The 12384-nt window shown below is 46.3% G+C and overlaps 1 protein-coding gene across 6 annotated transcripts in view; it reads right to left on the bottom strand.

Moving 5' to 3' along the window:
• Nucleotides 1–12384, bottom strand: part of MARK2 (microtubule affinity regulating kinase 2) — a 462018-nt gene that overhangs the window by 240633 nt on the left and 209001 nt on the right. The window lies entirely within an intron of this gene.

Below are 12384 nucleotides of genomic sequence, written 5' to 3'. Positions count from 1 at the left end.
CAGGGTTCCACCAGGCACAGCCTCTTCATCTCAATCCTTCCACCTCTGGCTCTCAACAGGACGCCATTGAGCACAACCTATCCCTCCTCAAGCCTTCCCTTCTGGCTCTCATCAGGAAGCCATCAGGCACACATTCATCCTCCCTACACTCCTTCCCATCTGGCTCTCAACAGGAAACCATCAGGCAACATATCTCTTCACTTTTTCCTAATCGGCTGGTTTCAGGGAGCTTGAAACTTGAAAGTGGTCACACCACCAATCAATGTTTCAGCTCCTCCTACAGTTCATTCACTCACCAGTAGAATAGCCTGCTTGAGTGCTACCTCTTAACACTCTGGAAATGGAAGATTCTGAACTTCTGTCTCTCAGCCCATAAAAAAATGAAAGAGTATGAAAAGGCTTAGCTTGGAGTTTAAACTGGATTGCAACTCTGCTCGGAGAAGGCATGGAATACATTTTTACATTCTTATAGGTTCCACTGGACTGAACTCACCAAAGAACCACCCTACAGTAAACCTTGAACAAAACTGCAGCTTCCACTTTCTCCTTTCCTAAAAGTTCTTCAGCAATAAAATTAAGCAGGAAATCAATCTGACACTGAAAACCAGGGGAGAAGAAAGATTCTAATCATTGCCAAGGAAATTAAAGTGTTAACAGAAATCATTACAAAAACAGATGATTTCTGACTCACTTAAAATCTTTCCCTGGATACTGGAGGCGGCTTCAAGGCCAGATCTCTGTGCTATAAACTATTTTCTAAGTTAGGCCCAATGATAATTTAGGTAAAAAAAGAATTTGAAGAGGTGCAACATCGAGTCAGTCTTTCAGCTATGTTCTATTTTTCCTATACAGAAGACAGGACTTTTGCCCATTTATCCTTCAGAAAAGGAAACAGAGGTGCTGCTAACACATATACAAAGCAGTCACTTAATACACCCACCGTTCTGAATACCTCAAGCCAGCCCTGCGGCAAACCCCCTCCCTCCTCCAATCCTGATACTCACATACACAGTTCTGCTAATGCACCCGGCTCGCTATTCCAGTACTGACACATTCACAGTTCTGCCAATACACCTCACTTCTGCCCTGCAGCATTTCCTGATATTCAAATACTGACACACACAATGATCTGCCAATGTTCTTGCTCTACAACACCCACCTTGCTATTCCATTACTAAAACACATAGCTCTTCCAATGCACCTCACTTCTGCCCTGCAGCATCCTCCACTATTCGAGTACTGACACATATCCAACTCATGCCTGCCCTGCAGCACCCCCTGCTGTTCTGGTGGTGTGAGGAAGCTGGGAATGGAAGTTCAGTGCACAGAAGCCACAGGTATGGCTGCTGCTGAGTGCATGGAGCTGGAAGAAATTTTGCTGGAAAATGGTGAAAGTACCTTGAAAGAAATGAAAGCAAGCCAGCCAAAGACAAATTGTGCTTGGAACTGGAGCAAACACCTTAAGAGATAAAAATAGTAAGTCAAAGTCAAGAAACTGTGCTGATAACCAGAGAAAATATCCAGAAGGAATCTGAAGGACAAAACCCAGGCAACAAACTGCAAGTAAATCTTTATTTTCAGAACTGTTTATACAGAATCAGCATAGAAGCAAAATATGTAATGAGATTCCACTGTATGGGTCACTACTTGCCTTCCTGACAGAGAATATGTTGGGAAAGTTTTATTAAAGAAAAGCTGAAAGTTTTCCCCCAGCATGTAATGACCTCAGGAAGCTCTCAATATGATATTGCATTTAGAGCTAGGAATCACCTAATGGCCTTCTGGAAGCCGTATGAAAAGGTGAAGGAAACCCAAGAGTGTAAGGTTTCCCTGCAATGATGCTTTCACAGAACACTGTGAGAACAGTGAATTGCGCTTTATAACTGAGGACACTGAGGCCTGCATGGTAGCACCTGGCTGCAGAGATACTGCACAGTGCTGGAAGAGCCATGGCCTGTGCTGGACTCAGAGAGGTTTTGGACTGCAGGCTGGAAAGCAGTGGTGCTTCTCCCACTGACCGATAGCCGCATACAACACCTGCTGAATAGCTTCGTGACTGGAAGGGAGAGGGGCTCCTGTTCTACCCTGGACAGATAAAGAAATGTTTTAAGTGGAGCTCTACAGAGCATCTTAGATTGTCCTGCAAATACATAAAGTGTGGGAGATGTGAACAGAATTACCATACCAATGTTGAGCAAATGAAATGCAACATACATACAGTGGAGGGCCATGAGTTTGTGCATTGTCTTCAGGCATATCATAATTGCCCCCTCACACCCCCAGGAGAAAGTACCCAGTGAGGAGCAAGAGACTCAGCTGGGGCCTCAGCCAGAGCAGGAACCTACTGCAAGACAGCTGCGCTGCCAAAAGGATTGGGAGGCTGCTGAATGTCAGCCTGTGTAAGAAGCTGCTGTGAGCCAGCCTACAATTCAGCCAGAACAGGCAGCAAAAGCTGCAGTGGCTGATGCATCTGAGCAGGACATGAGTATCCTGGGACTAGATGGAAACAACAGAGAGTTAAAAATGGTAGCAGAAACGTCACAGTGCACTAATAAAGGTGGAAAGAGGAGACATCCAGAATGTGATGGTCTGAAGCAGTGATAAAGGAAATCCTTGAGACAGAGATTGGTATCTTCTGGGCTGATACTCCAATTTCTTATGACATCCTGACAGGATTGGAAGCCCTCCCTTTTATAAGTGCAAAGAAAGGGAAGAAGAAGGCCAGCAAAACCTTGAAAGAAAGATCTCAGGAATAAAAAAAAAAAGGAAACAGAGCAATAAAACTCTAATCACCTCAGTGATTAGAGGTGAAGTGAGACTTTCAGAGTCAGAGGGACTTTATTGCTCTCTGTTTCCTTCTCTTTCCTTCCTTGTGCTTTTCTCTGTTGCCCCCCACAGCAGAGGACAGCACAATCTCCTGAAGACAATACTGGAGACTCAGTAAGCCCAGGCGTGGATCACAGATCCTAATCACTACTGAACATGACAGCGTGAATATGGACATTCCTTTGGTGTCCTTTAAGAGGCACCTATCCTTACCACAGGATGAAGTTGTAGGCAAAGACAGTAATGTGAAGGAGTAATAAAAAAAAATACCTCTGTGAAATATGGCCACATTACAGCCAGGGAAGTTACCTCCACTTATTGTTGCAACATTCAAGCAAGTTTGCTTACCATAAGTGGTGTTTTCCACAGATAGCAGGATGAATTAGCCATGCTTTCTGGGACATCCTCCAGGCGGCTCGGGGCAGAGCTTATCTCAAGATACAGACCTTTGCTCTCTGTGGCTGTGCAAGGCGGTTCCTGCCCGACTGCCTGGTCTCCTCAGTTCATAACATACGGGTCGATACAGTAAAACCCGCGGGAGAGCCGGCACTCCAAGGCGAGCGCCCGCTCTCCTAGGCACGCGATCAAGTATTTAAATGAGGGCCCGTGGTAAAAAAACGTGCTAGGGACATTAGCGCGTCCCTAGCACCTCCTTTTTGACAGGAGCGGCAGTTGTCAGTGGGTTTGACAGCCGACGCTCAATTTTTCCAGTGTCGGTTCTCGAGCCCGCTGACAGCCACGGGCTCGGAAAACGGACGCCGGCATAACTGAGCATCCGTCTTCCGACCCACGGGCTGTGGGCACATTTTAAATTTTTTTTTTTTTTTTTTTAATTTAAAATTTTTTTTTTATTTTTGGGGCCTCCAACTTAATATCGCTATGCTATTAAGTCGCAGGGTGTACAGAAAAGCAGTTTTTTCTGCTTTTCTGTACACTTTCCCACTGCCGGCAGAAATTAACGCCTGACTTTGGGCAGGCGTTAATTTCTGAAAGTTAAAATGTGCAGCTTTGCTGCACATTTTGCTTTCTGGATCGCGCAGGAATAACTAATAGCGCCCACAACATGCATTTGCATGTTGTGGGCGCTATTAGTTTCGGGGGGGGGGGGGGGGGGGGGGGGGGGGGGGGGGGGTTGGCCGCACGTTTTCGACGCGCTATTACCCCTTACTGTATAAGGGGTAAAAATAGCGTGGCGAAAACGCGTGGCGAAACGCAGGCTAACAGTGCGCTCCACCTTAGAGCTATAGAAATACGTAGTAGTAGGTCTCGAAGGTTGAGTCGAGTGAACAAAAGTGAATATATTGAGTTAACCAGTTAGCTAATGTCCTCTTCGAACTCTGGCACATTCGGGCTGAAAAACACAAAAAACTGGGATTCCCGATTAATGGCATTAGTTCTCTTCTTGTAATATGCAAATGCTCTCTTAACAGTCCAGACTGTGCAGTAATCTTTTCCTATCATTGTCATGAGGTTTTGGGAAAAAAAATATGCAAAAGTAATCATCTGATTCAGGTGAAAAGCTGAGACTGCCTTTGGTAAGAAAGATGGGTTCTTAAGGTGGCCTCATCGTGATAGGATAATAAACCAATGCTTGAAGTTCACAGACACGTCTTGCTGAAGTTACTGCTACCAGGAACAAGACTTTCCACGTCCAAAATTTCATGGAAGTGGTCTCCAAGGGTGGAAGCATGAGCTTTTTCAATATCAAGTTGATATCCCTAGAGAGAGGTGGCTTTGAGATCAGTGGACAAAGCCTTAGAACCCATGAAGCATGACACCAGAGGATGGGTTGAGATTGACAGTCCATCCTTGGCAGGATGAGGTTGACAGTCCATCCTTGGCAGGATGATATGCCGCTATCGAGCTAAAATGCACCCTGATGGATGATGCCGCAAGTCCAGTAGCAAACGTATACAGATTCTGCAACAGCTGTTCCGGGGAACAACAGAATGGGTCTACGTCTGTTGATCAACACCAGCGAAGGTATCCATGCCATTTAGAAGGTATAATTCTCTCACATAGATGGCTTCCTGGAGGATACTAGAATGTCCTGAATTTCTGATGATAGAGGAAGGTGACTTAACGCCTCCCTTTCCATCTCCAAGCTATCAAAGAGACAAATATATGGGGGTGTAACAGCATGCCGGCTCCCCCCCCCCCGAGACAGGTCTGCAGTGTTCCCCAGCGAGAATGGTGATTGAATTGAAAGTTGTGCTAGATAGGAGCACCATGGTTGCCTAGTCCAAGTTGGGGCAATGAAGATGAGATCTACTTCCTCCGTGATGCACTTTTGGATTGCTCGACCTAATACTGGTATCGGCGGGTATGCATAAAATCTCCTATCCAGGGAATCAGGAACGCATCCTGAGAGACTCTGCCTCAGCTTGGGTACAGAGAGCAAAATCTTGGCAGTTTTGTGTTGCTCTCTGTGGCGAAGAGGTCTAGGCACGGGACACTATTTCCTGAAGAGGCTGTTCCCCACCCTCTAATGGAAAATCCGTGAGGATTTTTCACAAAGACTCGTAAGGATGGAAAATCCGGCTGAGTGTCTGCTTCAGTGTTTATAACCCTGGTGTATGTATGCACTGTTTTTCTGAGACACTTCTTTCTGCTGTATTCCTGTATACTAGTGTTAGACAAAGGAAACAGAGGACCCTGGCTACATGCTGGAATGCAGCGAGCCAACACCCCAGACCATTAGCTGATTGGTCTAATACATTCTCAAATCAGATGTACTGCACTTATCTAGAAACAACACTCTGACTATGCTCTGATTGGTCAGTATGAAGGATATATATTGTTATACACACCTCTGTAAAAATTGGGTAACTGGGTGTTTTTACAATTGTATAGATCTGTTACTCCTCGTGCTTTGTTCCGGTCCCTGTCCCCTTTGTCTCTGTCTTTCTCTAATTAAAGTTTCTGATTACATATTGCTGCAGAAGTTTCTTTAGAATAAACACCGGGAAGGTAAGTCGCTTTTAACTGAATAGCATGATTCTCTACCCATTCTAGAATCTGTACTGCTTCTTTGCATAGTATCCTGGAACCAGACCTGCCTTCCTCGTTTATATAAAACATGGCTACTTTGTTATCCGTATGAATCATCACTCTCTTCCCTTGGAGTTGATGAGAAAAGGGTATACTGCATGCCTTATCGCCCTTAATTCCAATACATTGATTTGGAGAGTCCTTTCCTGTGGTTACCAAAGGCATTGTGTGTCTTTAGGAGTAGCAGATGAGCTCCCCACCCCCTTGTGGATGCAACTGTGGTTAAGATTAGTTGATGTGTTGAGTTGTGAAACTGGGCTCCTTCTTCTAGGATCGAGGGAGACAGCCATCAGTTTATGTCCCTCTTCATGAACTAAGCCATAATTACTTGCACCGACATTGGTTGGGTGTATTGTGACTATTGGGTCTTGACTCCCCACTGCAGTTGTGAAGGCAAGTGTGTGGAACAACAAATGGCCACCGCAATGTGGCCTAAGATGGTAAGTATTTGAAGTGCAGAAGGATACGACTGGGTTCGTAAGTAAAGAGCCAACTTGCAAAATGTTTTGACCCTCTCGGACGGCAGAAAAAGATAACCATGTTTATCATGGCTCCTATGAACTGAAGAACCTGAGATGGTTGAAAGCTGGACTTCTCGTATTTTATTATGAAACCTAGATTTTCAAGGCAGTTTATCATCTGGAAGAGATGTGAGTGTAGAATTCTGGACTTCGATGAAACAAGAAGCCTGTCAACCCTTTCCTCCCCTTTAGGTGGGCTGCAGCTAGGCATTTTGTGAACACTCTGGGGGGCTGATAGTCCAAAAGATAGGACCCTGTATTGGTAATGCTGAGCATTCACCTGAAAACGCAGGTAACAGCATGAGGAATGGTGAATCAGAATGTGGGATCTTTGAGATCCAAAGAACACATCCCATCGTTGGGTTGTAGAAATGGAAGAATGGTTTTGATAGATGTCATCTTGAATTTTTCCCTCCACGTGAATTTATTGAGAGCCCAAAGGTCCAGTATGCAGCAAAGACCTCCACTCTTCTTTGGGATGAGGAAGTATTGAGAATAAAATCTCTGATCGCGCTGCTGCTGAGGCAGCAGCTGGATCACTTGTTGTTGAAGTAGCGAGTGCACTTCCTGCTGCAGAAGTAGGTTGTTTGACCGCTCCCAAAAAGATGGTACAAGGTGAGGGAGGAATGGATTTTTCTTGAGGTTAGTCTGTATCCATTGCGAACCACATTGAGAACCCAACGATCTGATGTAATGGACATCCAAAGCCTGATCAAAAAGGAAATCCTGCCCCCTAACGCCAACAGTAATTGTGGCCGAAGTATATTCAAAAAACTTTTTGTGGCTTTGATTAGAGGCCTGCTGCTGCTTCTTGGTAAGTTGAACACTTTGGCACCCTCTAGGCTGAGGCTGTCTCTGAGCCTGTAGGGAGTGTATGCTCTGCACTGTCACCTCTGGTAAAAAGGCTTCTTATAGCTTGAATAAAACCTTTTTATGATGACTGTTCTGGTGGCAATGTCAATGAAGAAACAGCCACATTCTGTACCTTCAATTGAGAGACTGTCCTATGTAGCTTGTCCCCAAATAAATTATCTCCCTTGCAAGGCAGGTCAGCCAGCTTTTCATGGACAGTCGCGTATAGCGCTCGCTCGGAGTCAGGCTATTCTGCAGGCTGCTATCAATGACGCCAACATTGAAGCAGATGTTTTGAATGCTTCGTATATCGTGTGAAGGAGATGACGCAGTCCCTCTTCCATATTTGCTACTGTTCAGCTCTGTATTTGTCCATCCGCTGCTGTACGGGCATGCGGCTTGATGGTTTGCAAGCACTCATACAAATACTGAGTGATGTAAATCTGGTGTTGCTGTATCTTATCTTTGAACATTACTGCCTGAAAAACTTTCCTACTGAAGTCATCCAGGTACTCGTTATCTTTATCTGGAAGTGCGTTGGGACTGCAGGTGTGATGTTTTGGCCTGTTTCATGGCCAACTCAACCACTATCGATGTGTGAGAGACTTGGATTGCACAGATTTCCACATACGAAACAAAGTCAGTTTTCCGAGATGTGGGAGGACCTGAATATAGCGACTTCCACGACTAATCCATAAACTCATGAGATGGGAGTGCGGTTGGTTCCAACGGGACAAAGAGTTTTAGTATGCCCATTACTTCAGATCTGGTACCTTTCTCATTTCAATTTTTAAAACAGAGCCTACCTTTCACACATTTAGAATATGATAGCTCTTCTGGAGGCGAATATGGCTCTAGCAGCTCATCTGGAGCATCAGATGGAATCCCTCTCGACGTACCCAGCGAAGTTGGGGAGGGTGGGGAGTTTTGGGGCTTTCTGCCTAGTTCCAGGGAAGCTGCCAGATCTGGATACCAATCACGACACCCTGACATGTCTCGTTCATGGTGTGGCGAAGATGGAACTGAAGGCAGGGATGAGGCCTCCTCGATAGACTTGCTGGAGGTCGAAGTTGGTGACTCATTTCCAGAGAAACAGAAAAGGACTGAAGAACCACACCTATCAGGTTTGTCATGGGAAGAAAATCCTTCTTTTGTGGAGAAGTGGTCTCATCTCCTAACCACGAATATGAGATGGAGGTCTTTTTAGTTACAATCTTAAATGGCCTTAACACTGCAAGAACTGAGGAATCAGGAACCCTGCAGTGTTCAGATGGACCCTGATCCTTGCAGACTGACTTATGCCTCTTAGATATAGGCTCTTGAAACTAAGGCAGTTTCCTCTTCTGCTTGGAAACATTCGAAATGCCTGCATGGACCTTCCTGGATGAAGAAAGTTCTCCTTCAGAAAAAAAGCCAGTTCTCCTTCAGAAGTTCAGAAAACTGCAGAAGTTTTTCTAAGTTCTCCTTCAGAAAAAAAGCCAGTTCTCCTTCAGAAAAAAACTGAAAAACTGGCTATTCACTCAAGCATACCGCTGAAGATACTGTCTTCCTCCAGCACCATCTGTTTCCCCTCTCCCTAGTGCTTCCCTTCCTTGCCCCCCACCCCTTCCCGCCTACCTGACCTCCCAGTCTCACCCTCCGTCCCCCTAAATATGGAACTGTTCGGCCAAGAAATCTGTTTTTACAATTATCTTATTATGCCAGTAACTGATCACTCAATCAACTTTTGATATCTGAACTACTGAAATGTATGTACAAACTTTATTATCTAATCAACAGTTCTCTACTCATTTTTACTGTTTAATCTATCCCTCTTTTCTAATGACCAAGTTATTCATTCCTGTTTATTGTAACTTTTTCTACGCCTGCTCTGTTAATTGGTTCCCCCTTGTTCATTGTAAACCAGTTCGATAAGACTTGTCTTGAGCATCGGTATATTAAAGAACTTAAATAAATAAGAACCATTAGAACCTTGATGCTTTGGGGAAGATGTTATGTTCTCCAGATCAGACATATCAGAAGCCAATAGCTGCCCTGGCATGAATATGACTTGTGGATCCTGATGCCACTGATCCTGAGTGGCTCTCTTATTACTCCATTATGCTTTGATGCTTGCTGTTTAAGTATTGGGTGCATCGACGACTGATGCATTTGCATCATATGCATCGTAGGTGGTTCCTCTCTCAACTCGTATTGATGGTCAGTGCATCGTGCGCCATAGGCGTCAATTACACCACCTCCTTTGGCTGGGATGCGTTATGCCTCGCAGGGCATGATGTTTCTCAACTCCCGACACTCTTAGGCGACAGTCTTGACGACACTTTCGGCCTCTTATGAGGCTTTGAGACCACTTTTGCGGTCTCTAGCTCTATGGGAGCTTTTCCCACCTGGTTCTATCTCCATTGGTCCGTAGCGGTCATTGGCCCCAGTGATGACGCTTGCTTAGGCTGAGTAAGCCGTTGAGTTCTGGGCCCCAGGGAGGAATGAGTAGAATGATTCTGCAGTGTTGGGGCATAGGAGCTTGACAAGGCTTCTTCCTTTTCCCTCAGTCTGGCTATCTTCTCAGCCCGCTGTTGTTGGGCTCTTGGCGGCATTCTGTCACAATCGCGGCAGGATTCTTGCTCATGGTCAGGGCCCAAGCACAGGTAGCAATAATTATATCTGTTGGTGACAAGTTTGCCACACTGGCAGTATTTGAACCCTGGGTTCTTTGGAGCCATTGCAGCACTGAAAAGTGATGTTTGGGGTTCACTGAAGTGACGAGAAAGTGAAGAGGAAAAGAAATGGAGAAATTACTTACCTGATAATTTTGTTTTCCTTAGTGTAGACAGATGGACTCAGGACCACTGGATTATGTGCTCCCCTGCTAGCAGATGGAGATGGAGTCAAGTTTCAAAGTTGTCGTCACCCTAGATGTATCCCTGCAGTAACCTCAGCCATTCAGTATTCTCTTCAAAAGTTTCATGTGCGATTCCTTGGCACTGTTCATGGGCAGCCGTGGGCAGGACCCCGAGTCCATCTGTCTATACTAAGGAAAACAAAATTATCTGGTTAGTGATTTCTCCATTTCCTAGCGTTAAGCCAGATGGACCCAGGACCAATGGGATGTACAAAAGCTACTCCCAAACGGGGTGGGAGGCTGCCCATGGTCCAGTAAGCACCGCCCTCGCAAAGGCTGCATCTTCTTGGGCTTGGACATTCAGGTGATAGATCCTGAAGGTGTGCAAGGAAGACCATGTTGATGCTCTGCAGATGTCGATGGGAGACAGTAGCTTAGCTTCTGCCCAGGATACTGCCTGGGCCCTAGTGGAATGAGCTTTAAGCAGAAGGGATAAAGGCTTCCCTGCTTCTACATAAGCTCCCGTGATCACTTTCTTGATCCAGCAAGCTATGGTAGCTCGCAAAGCTGCTTCGCCTTGTTTCCTTCCACCGTGAAGAACAAACAAGCAGTCCACCTTGTGCACTAGATACTGCACTAACAGCCTACTGACATTTAAATGGTGTCGGAGGCAGTAGTCTTTCGAGTCCTTGCGTCTATCTAGGGACGGTAAGGAAATGGACTGGTTCAGGTGAAACTCCAAGAAGGAAGGGACGGCACGAAGCTGCTACGTTTCTGGAGTCAACCGGAGGAACGGCTCCAGACATGACAACGCCTGTCTGAGATGCAACAAGTCAAGCATATCGCCATCAAGAATACAGTCTTCGGTGTTAACAGGCGTAGAGACAAGAGCGTGAAGTGGTTGAAAGAAAGGCCCTGCTAAGAAGTCCAATTCTAGATTGAGGTTCCATAGAGGGGACTGGCCACTTTAAGGGAGGTTGGAGGTGTTTAACTCTTTTTAGGAATGACATGTCTTACCTGGAAGTGGCAAAAATCCATGTATACTGGCAGCCGGGCGGGATGGTGAGTCCATCTGCATACACTAAGGAAAAGGAGATTATCAGGTAAGTAATCTCAACATTTCCTAGCGTGTAGCAGATGGACTCAGAACAAGTGGGATGTACAAAAGCTACTCCCGAACTGGGCGGGAGGCTGCCTGAGGACCGCGTAGGACTGCCCTCGCAAATGCTGTGTCCTCACTGGCCTGGACATCCAGACGGTAAAATCTGGAAAAGGTATGGAGGGAGGACCATGTCGCCGCCTTACATATCTCCGCGGGCGACAGCATCCTAGATTCTGCCCAAGAGGCGCCTGCGCTCTGGTGTAATGAGCCTTGACCTGCAGAGGTGGTGACTTTCCGGCCTCTACGTAGGCCGCTCTGATAACTTCTTTGATCCAGCGGGCTATGGTGGACCGAGAGGCCGCTTCCCCTTGCTTCCTCCCGCTGTGAAGGACGAACAGATGGTCCGTCTTTCGTACTGCTTCTGTCTTTTCCAGGTATCTGGGCAGCAATCTGCTGATGTCGAGATGGCGTAGCAAACGCCCTTCTTCTGATTTCTTGGTTGGCAAAGATATGGTTTGGTTGAGGTGAAATTGTGAGACTACTTTAGGTAAGAAAGAGGGAACCGTGCGAAGATGGATAGCCTCTGGAGTGATTCTCAGAAAGGGATCACGGCAGGACAGCGCTTGTAGCTCTGAGATGTGGCGTGTGGAACACACTGCCAGCAAGAACACCATCTTCAAAGTTAGCGACCGGAGAGACAGGCCCCGAAGGGGTCCGAAGGTGCATCCCGCGAGGAAATCCAAAACTATGTTGAGGTTCCACAGGGGCACTGGCCACTTCAGTGGCGGACGAATGTGCTTGACTCCTTTCAGGAAGCGGGAAACATCTGGGTGCGTGGCAATAGTCTTGCCATCCCTCCTGGGACTGTAACAAGACAGTGCAGCCACCTGAACCTTGATGGAACTTAGGGAGAGACCCTTCTGAAGCCCATCCTGCAGGAAATCCAGAACAATAGGGATTGTGGTCGCATGTGGATTGGTGCCATGAGTGTCGCACCAGGCTTCAAATACTCTCCAGATCCTAATGTAGGTGAGGGATGTGGAAAACTTGCGAGCTCGGAGGAGTGTATCTATCACCGGCTCAGAGTAACCTCTTTTCTTCAGTCTAGCCCTCTCAATGGCCAGACCGTAAGAGAGAATTGAGCCGGAATTGGAACGCGTTACCACTGTGCAGCAGGTTGCGATTCGCAGAGA

The sequence above is a fragment of the Rhinatrema bivittatum genome, chromosome 8, assembly GCF_901001135.1.
Source record: "Rhinatrema bivittatum chromosome 8, aRhiBiv1.1, whole genome shotgun sequence".
Lineage (NCBI taxonomy): Eukaryota > Metazoa > Chordata > Amphibia > Gymnophiona > Rhinatrematidae > Rhinatrema > Rhinatrema bivittatum.
The sequence above is the reverse complement of the archived record's forward strand: the minus strand, read 5'-3'. Positions and strand labels throughout refer to the sequence as shown.